Genomic DNA, 9,065 nt, shown 5'->3' with positions numbered 1-9,065 from the left:
TGCACCCCGGTTGTAGGCTAAAAAGCCCATGATGGGCGGCCCCGGTGGTAATAAAAAGGCACCCCGGTTGTAGGCTAAAAAGCCCATGATGGGCGGCCCCGGTGGTAAGCCAAAAGGCCAAAATAATGCACCCCGGTTGTAGGATAAAAAGCTCATGATGGGCGGCCTTGGTGGTAAGCAAAAAGGCAAAAGAAAAGGCACCACGGTTGTAGGCTAAAAAGCCCATATGATGGGCGGCCCCGATGGTAAACAAAAAGGCCAAAAAAATGCACGCCGGTTGTAGGCTAAAAAGCCCATGATGGGCGGCCTCGGTGGTAAGCAAAAAGGCCAAAAGCACCCCTGTTGTAGGCTAAAAAGCCCATGATGGGCGGCCCCGGTGGTAAACAAAAAGGCAAAAGAAAAGGCACCCTGGTTGTAGGCTAAGAAGCCCATGATGGGCGGCCCTGGTGGTAAGCCAAAAGGCAAAAAAATGCACCCCGGGTGTAGGCTAAAAAGCCCATGATGGGCGGCCTCGGTGGTAAGAAAAAAGGCCAAAAAAATACACCCCGGTTGTAGGCTGAAAAGCCCATGATGGGCGGCCCCGGTGGTAAACAAAAAGGCAAAAGAAAAGGCACCCTGGTTGTAGGCTAAGAAGCCCATGATGGGCGGCCCTGGTGGTAAGCCAAAAGGCAAAAAAATGCACTCCGGTTGTAGGCTAAAAAGCCCATGATGGGCGGCCCCGGTGGTAAACAAAAAGGCAAAAGAAAAGGCACCCTGGTTGTAGGCTAAAAAGCCCATGATGGGCGGCCCCGGTGGTAAGCAAAAAGGCCAAAAAATGCACCCCGGGTGTAGGCTAAAATGCCCATGATGGGTGGCCCCGGTGGTAAGCAAAAAGGCCAAAAAAATGCACCCCGGTTGTAGGCTAAAAAGCCCATGATGGGCGGCCCCTTTGGTAAGCATAAAGGCCAAATAATGCTCCCCGGTTTTAGGCTAAAAAGCCCATGATGGGCAACCCCGGTGGTAAGCAAAAAGGCAAAAAATGCACCCTGGTTTTAGGCTAAAAAGCCCACTATGGACGGCCCCGATGGTAAGCAAAAAGGCAAAAGAAAAGGCACCCCGGTTGTAGGCTAAAAAGCCCATGATGGGCGGCCCTGGTGGTAAGCAAAGAGGCCAAAAAATTCACCCCAGTCGTAGGCTAAAAAGCCCATGATGGGGGTGGTAGTAAAATAAGCCAAAGAAATACACCCCGGTCATAGGCTAACAAGCCCGTGATGGGCTGCCCCGGTGGTAAGCAAAAAGGCAAAAAAATGCACCCCGGTTGTAGGCTAAAAAGCCCATAATGGGCAGCCCTGGTGGTAAGTAAAAAGGCCAAAAAAATGCACCCCGGTTGTAGGCTAAAAAGCCCATGATGGGCGGCCCCGGTAGTAAGCAAAGAGGCCAAAAAATGCACCCCAGTCGTAGGCTAAAAAGCCCATGATAGGGGTGGTTAGCAAAAAAGCCCAAAAAAATGCACCCCGGTCGTAGGCTAAAAAGCCCATGATGGGCGGCCCCGGTGGTAACCAAAATGACCAAAAAATGCACCCCGGTTGTAGGCTAAAAAGCCCATGATGGGCGGCCCTGGTGGTAAGCAAAAAGGCAAAAGAAAAGGCACCCCGGTTGTAGGCTGGAAAGCCCATGATGGGCGGCCCCGGTGGTAAGCAAAAAGGCTAAAAAATGCACCCCGGTTGTAGGACAAAAAGCCCATGATGGGCGACCCCGGTTGTAAGCAAAAAGGCAAAAGAAAAGGCACCCTGGTTGTAGGCTAAGAAGCCCATGATGGGCGGCCCTGGTGGTAAGCCAAAAGGCAAAAAAATGCACCCTGGTTGTAGGCTAAAAAGCCCATGATGGGCGGCCCTGGTGGTAAGCAAAAAGGCAAAAGAAAAGGCACCCCGGTTGTAGGCTGGAAAGCCCATGATGGGCGGCCCCAGTGGTAAGCAAAAAGGCCAAAAAAATGCACCCCGGTTGTAGGCTAAAAAGCCCATGATGGGCGGCCCCGGTGGTAAGCAAAAAGGCAAAAGAAAAGGCACCCCTGTTGTAGGCTAAAAAGCCCATGATGGGCGGCCCCGGTGGTAAACAAAAAGGCCAAAAAAATGCACCCCGGTTGTAGGATAAAAAGCCCATGACGGGCGGCCTTGGTGGTAAGCAAAAAGGCAAAAGAAAAGGCACCCCGGTTGTAGGCTAAAAAGCCCATGATAGGCGGCCCCGGTGGTAAGCAAAAATGCAAAAGAAAAGGCACCCCTGTTGTAGGCTAAAAAGCCCATGATGGGCGGCCCAGGTGGTAAACAAAAAGGCCAAAAAAATGCACCCCGGTTGTAGGCTAAAAAGCCCATGATGGGCGTCCCCGGTGGTAAGCCAAAAGGCCAAAATAATGCACCCCGGTTGGTGGATAAAAAGCTCATGATGGGCGGCCTTGGTGGTAAGCAAAAAGGCAAAAGAAAAGGCACCACGGTTGTAGGCTAAAAAGACCATATGATGGGCGGCCCCGATGGTAAACAAAAAGGCCAAAAAAAGCACGCCGGTTGTAGGCTAAAAAGCCTATGATGGGCGGCCCCGGTGGTAACAAAAAGGCACCCCGGTTGTAGGCTAAAAAGCCCATGATGGGCGGCCCCGGTGGTAAGCCAAAAGGCCAAAAAAAATGCACCCCGGTTGTAGGCTAAAAAGCCCATGATGGGCGGCCTCGGTGGTAAGCAAAAAGGCCAAAAGCACCCCGGTTGTAGGCTAAAAAGCCCATGATGGGCGGCCCCGGTGGTAAACAAAAAGGCAAAAGAAAAGGCACCCTGGTTGTAGGCTAAGAAGCCCATGATGGGCGGCCCTGGTGGTAAGCCAAAAGGCAAAAAATTGCACCCTGGTTGTAGGCTAAAAAGCCCATGATGGGCGGCCCCGGTGGTAAGCAAAAAGGCCAAAAAAATGCTCCCCTCTTGTAGGCTAAAACGCCCATGATGGGCGGCCCCGGTGGTAAGCCAAAAGGCCAAAAAAATGCACCCCGGTTGTAGGATAAAAAGCCCATGATGGGCGGTCTTGGTGGTAAGCAAAAAGGCAAAAGAAAAGGCACCCCGGTTGTAGGCTAAAAAGCCCATGATAGGCGGCCCCGGTGGTAAGCAAAAAGGCAAAAGAAAAGGCACCCCTGTTGTAGGCTAAAAAGCCCATGATAGGCGGCCCCGGTGGTAAACAAAAAGGCCAAAAAAATGCACCCCGGTTGTAGGCTAAAAAGCCCATGATGGGCGGCCCCGATGGTAACAAAAAGGCACCCCGGTTGTAGGTTAAAAATCCCATGATGGGCGGCCCCGGTGGTAAGCCAAAAGGCAAAAAAAATGCACCCCGGTTGTAGGATAAAAAGCCCATGATGGGCGGCCTTGGTGGTAAGCAAAAAGGCAAAAGAAAAGGCACCACGGTTGTAGGCTAAAAAGCCCATGATGGGCGGCCCCGATGGTAAACAAAAAGGCCAAAAAAATGCACCCCGGTTGTAGGCTAAAAAGCCTATGATGGGCGGCCCCGGTGGTAACAAAAAAGCACCCCGGTTGTAGGCTAAAAAGCCCATGATGGGCGGCCCCGGTGGTAAGCCAAAAGGCAAAAAAATGCACCCTGGTTGTAGGCTAAAAAGCCCATGATTGGGCGGCCCCGGTGGTAAGCAAAAAGGCCAAAAAAATGTACCCCGGTTGTAGGCTAAAAAGCCCATGATGGGCGGCCCCGGTGGTAAGCAAAAAGGCAAAAGAAAAGGCACCCCTGTTGTAGGCTAAAAAGCCCATGATGGGTGGCCCCGGTGGTAAATAAAAAGGCCAAAAAAATGCACCCCGGTTGTAGGGTAAAAAGCCCATGATGGGCGGCCCCGGTGGTAACAAAAAGGCACCCCGGTTGTAGGCTAAAAAGCCCATAATGGACGGCCCCGGTGGTAAGCCAAAAGACCAAAAAAATGCACCCCGGTTGTAGGCTAAAAAGCCCATGATGGGCGGCCTTGGTGGTAAGCAAAAAGGCAAAAGAAAAGGCACCCTGGTTGTAGGCTAAGAAGCCCATGATGGGCGGCCCTGGTGGTAAGCCAAAAGGCAAAAAAATGCTCCCTGGTTGTAGGCTAAAAAGTCATGATGGGCGGCCCCGGTGGTAAGCAAAAAGGCCTAAAAAATGCACCTCTGTTGTAGGCTAAAAAGCCCATGATGGGCGGCCCCGGTGGTAACAAAAAGGCACCCCGGTTGTAGGCTAAAAAGCCCATGATGGGCGTCCCCGGTGGTAAGCCAAAAGGCCAAAAAAATGCACCCGGTTGTAGGATAAAAAGCCCATGATGGGCGGCCTTGGTGGTAAGCAAAAAGGCAAAAGAAAAGGCACCCCGGTTGTAGGCTAAAAAGCCGATGATGGGCGGCCCCGATGGTAAACAAAAAGGCCAAAAAAATGCACCCCGGTTGTAGGCTAAAAAGCCCATGATGGGCGGCCCCGGTGGTAACAAAAAGGCACCCCGGTTGTAGGCTAAAAAGCCCATGATGGGCGGCCCCGGTGGTAAACAAAAAGGCAAAAGAAAAGGCACCCTGGTTGTAGGCTAAGAAGCCCATGATGGGCGGCCCTGGTGGTAAGCCAAAAGGCAAAAAAATGCACCCTGGTTGTAGGCTAAAAAGCCCATGATGGGCGGCCTCGGTGGTAAGCAAAAAGGCCAAAAAAATGCACCCCGGTTGTAGGCTAAAAAGCCCATGATGGGCGGCCCCGGTGGTAAGGAAAAAGGCAAAAGAAAAGGCACCCCTGTTGTAGGCTAAAAAGCCCATGATGGGCGGCCCCGGTGGTAAGCAAAAAGGCCAAAAAAATGCACCCCGGTTGTAGGCTAAAAAGCCCATGATGGGCGGCCCCGGTGGTAACAAAAAGGCTCCCCGGTTGTAGGCTAAAAAGCCCGTGATGGGTGGCCCCGGTGGTAAGCCAAAAGGCCAAAAAAATGCACCCCGGTTGTAGGCTAAAAAGCCCATGATGGGCGGCCCCGGTGGTTAACAAAAAGGCAAAAGAAAAGGCACCCTGGTTGTAGGCTAAGAAGCCCATGATGGGCAGCCCTGGTGGTAAGCCAAAAGGCAAAAAAATGCACCCTGGTTGTAGGCTAAAAAGCCCATGATGGGCGGCCCCGGTGGTAAGCCAAAAGGCCAAAAAAATGCACCCCGGTTGTAGGCTAAAAAGCCCATGATGGGCGGTCTCGGTGGTAAGCAAAAAGGCCAAAAAAATGCACCCCGGTTGTAGGCTAAAAAGCCCATGATGGGCGGCCCCAGTGGTAAACAAAAAGGCACCCTGGTTGTAGGCTAAGAAGCCCATGATGGGCGGCCCTGGTGGTAAGCCAAAAGGCAAAAAAATGCACCCTGGTTGTAGGCTAAAAAGCCCATGATTGGGCGGCCCCGGTGGTAAGTAAAAAGGCCAAAAAAGGCACCCCTGTTGTAGGCTAAAAAGCCCATGATGGGCGGCCCCGGTGGTAAATAAAAAGGCCAAAAAAATGCACCCCGGTTGTAGGCTAAAAAGCCCATGATGGGCGGCCCCGGTGGTAACAAAAAGGCACCCCGGTTGTAGGCTAAAAAGCCCATAATGGGCGGCCCTGGTGGTAAGCCAAAAGGCCAAAAAAATGCACCCCGGTTGTAGGATAAAAAGCCCATGATGGGCGGCCTTGGTGGTAAGCAAAAAGGCAAAAGAAAAGGCACCCCGGTTGTAGGCTAAAAAGCCCATGATGGGCGGCCCCGATGGTAAACAAAAAGGCCAAATAAATGCGCCCCGGTTGTAGGCTAAAAAGCCCATGATGGGCGGCCCTGGTGGTAATAAAAAGGCACCCCGGTTGTAGGCTAAAAAGCCCATGATGGGCGGCCCCGGTGGTAAGCCAAAAGGCCAAAAAAATGCACCCCGGTTGTAGGCTAAAAATCTCATGATGGGCGGCCTCGGTGGTAAGCAAAAAGGCCAAAAAAATGCACCCCGGTTGTAGGCTAAAAATCTCATGATGGGCGGCCCCGATGGTAAACAAAAAGGCCAAATAAATGCGTCCCGGTTGTAGGCTAAAAAGCCCATGATGGGCGGCCCCGGTGGTAATAAAAAGGCACCCCAGTTGTAGGCTAAAAAGCCCATGATGGGCGGCCTCGGTGATAAGCAAAAAGGCCAAAAAAATGCACCCCAGTTGTAGGCTAAAAATCCCATGATGGGCGGCCCCGGTGGTAAACAAAAAGGCAAAAGAAAAGTCACCCTGGTTGTAGGCTAAGAAGCCCATGATGGGCTGCCCTGGTGGTAAGCCAAAAGGCAAAAAAATGCTCCCTGGTTGTAGGCTAAAAAGCCATGATGGGCGGCCCCAGTGCTAAGCAAAAAGGCCAAAAAAATGCACCCCGGTTGTAGGCTAAAAAGCCCATGATGGGCGGCCCCGGTGGTAACAAAAAGGCACCCCGGTTGTAGGCTAAAAAGCCCATGATGGGCGGCCCCGGTGGTAAGGCAAAAGGCCAAAAAATGCATCCCGGTTGTAGGCTGAAAAGCCCATGATGGGAGGCCTCGGTGGTAAGCAAAAAGGCCAAAAAAATGCACCCCGGTTGTAGGCTAAAAAGCCCATGATGGGCGGCCTTGGTGGTAAGCAAAAAGGCAAAAGAAAAGGTACCACGGTTGTAGGCTAAAAAGCCCATGATGGGCGGCCCCGATGGTAAACAAAAAGGCCAAAAAAATGCACCCCGGTTGTAGGCTAAAAAGCCTATGATGGGCGTCCCCGGTGGTAACAAAAAGGCACCCCGGTTGTAGGCTAAAAAGCCCATGATGGGCGGCCCCGGTGGTAAGCCAAAAGGCCAAAAAAATGCACCCCGGTTGTAGGCTAAAAAGCCCATGACGGGCCGCCTCGGTGGTAAGCAAAAAGGCCAAAAAAATGCACTCCGGTTGTAGGCTAAAAAGCCCATGATGGGTGGCCCTGGTGGTAAGCCAAAAGGCAAAATAATGCACCCTGGTTGTAGGCTAAAAAGCCCATGATTGGGCGGCCCCGGTGGTAAGCAAAAAGGCCAAAAAAATGCACCCCGGTTGAAGGCTAAAAAGCCCATGATGGGCGGCCCCGGTGGTAAGCAAAAAGGCAAAAGAAAAGGCACCCCCTGTTGTAGGCTAAAAAGCCCATGATGGGCGGCCCCGGTGGTAAATAAAAAGGCCAAAAAAATGCACCCCGGTTGTAGGGTAAAAAGCCCATGATGGGCGGCCCCGGTGGTAACAAAAAGGCACCCCGGTTGTAGGCTAAAATGCCCATAATGGGCGGCCCCGGTGGTAAGCCAAAAGGCCAAAAAAATGCACCCCGGTTGTAGGCTAAAAAGCCCATGATGGGCGGCCTTGGTGGTAAGCAAAAAGGCAAAAGAAAAGGCACCTCGGTTGTAGGCTAAAAAGCCCATGATGGGCGGCCCCGGTGGTAAGCAAAAAGGCCAAAAAAAATGCACCCCGGTTGTAGGATAAAAAGCCCATGATGGGCGGCCCCGGTGGTAACAAAAAGGCACCCCGGTTGTAGGCTAAAAAGCCCATGATGGGCGGCCCCGGTGGTAAACAAAAAGGCAAAAGAAAAGGCACCCTGGTTGTAGGCTAAGAAGCCCATGATGGGCGGCCCTGGTGTTAAGCCAAAAGGCAAAAAAATGCTCCCTGGCTGTAGGCTAAAAAGCCCATGATGGGCGGCCCCGGTGGTAAGCCAAAAGGCCAAAAAAATGCACCCGGTTGTAGGATAAAAAGCCCATGATGGGCAGCCTTGGTGGTAAGCAAAAAGGCAAAAGAAAAGGCACCCCGGTTGTAGGCTAAAAAGCCCATGATGGGCGGCCCCGGTGGTATCAAAAAGGCACCCCGTTTGTAGGCTAAAAAGCCCATGATGGGCGGCCCCGGTGGTAAGGCAAAAGGCAAAAGAAAAGGCACCCTGGTTGTAGGCTAAGAAGCCCATGATGGGCGGCCCTGGTGGTAAGCCAAAAGGCAAAAAAATGCACCCTGGTTGTAGGCTAAAAAGCCCATGATGGGCGGCCTCGGTGGTAAGCAAAAAGGCCAAAAAAATGCACCCCGGTTGTAGGCTAAAAAGCCCATGATGGGCGGCCCCGGTGGTAAGCAAAAAGGCAAAAGAAAAGGCACCCCTGTTGTACGCTAAAAAGCCCATGATGGGCGGCCCCGGTGGTAAGCAAAAAGGCCCAAAAAATGCACCCCGGTTGTAGGCTAAAAAGCCCATGATGGGCGGCCCCGGTGGTCACAAAAAGGCACCCCGGTTGTAGGCTAAAAAGCCCGTGATGGGTGGCCCCGGTGGTAAGCCAAAAGGCCAAAAAAATGCACCCCGGTTGTAGGCTAAAAAGCCCATGATGGGCGGCCCCGGTGGTTAACAAAAAGGCAAAAGAAAAGGCACCCTGGTTGTAGGCTAAGAAGCCCATGATGGGCAGCCCTGGTGGTAAGCCAAAAGGCAAAAAAATGCACCCCGGTTGTAGGCTAAAAAGCCCATGATGGGCGGCCCCGGTGGTAAGCCAAAAGGCCAAAAAAATGCACCCCGGTTGTAGGCTAAAAAGCCCATGATGGGCGGTCTCGGTGGTAAGCAAAAAGGCCAAAAAAATGCACCCCGGTTGTAGGCTAAAAAGCCCATGATGGGCGGCCCCAGTGGTAAACAAAAAGGCACCCTGGTTGTAGGCTAAGAAGCCCATGATGGGCGGCCCTGGTGGTAAGCCAAAAGGCAAAAAAATGCACCCTGGTTGTAGGCTAAAAAGCCCATGATTGGGCGGCCCCGGTGGTAAGCAAAAAGGCCAAAAAAAGGCACCCCTGTTGTAGGCTAAAAAGCCCATGATGGGCGGCCCCGGTGGTAAATAAAAAGGCCAAAAAAATGCACCCCGGTTGTAGGCTAAAAAGCCCATGATGGGCGGCCCCGGTGGTAACAAAAAGGCACCCCGGTTGTAGGCTAAAAAGCCCATAATGGGCGGCCCCGGTGGTAAGCCAAAAGGCCAAAAAAATGCACCCCGGTTGTAGGATAAAAAGCCCATGATGGGCGGCCTTGGTGGTAAGCAAAAAGGCAAAAGAAAAGGCACCCCGGTTGTAGGCTAAAAAGCCCATGATGGGCGGCCCCGATGGTAAACAAAAAGGCCAAA

This window comes from Phyllobates terribilis, unplaced genomic scaffold, assembly GCF_046119375.1.
Source record: "Phyllobates terribilis strain yellow unplaced genomic scaffold, ASM4611937v1 Scaffold_39__1_contigs__length_11870865, whole genome shotgun sequence".
In the NCBI taxonomy this organism is placed as follows: Eukaryota; Metazoa; Chordata; class Amphibia; order Anura; family Dendrobatidae; genus Phyllobates; species Phyllobates terribilis.
This window is presented reverse-complemented; position numbering follows the sequence as displayed.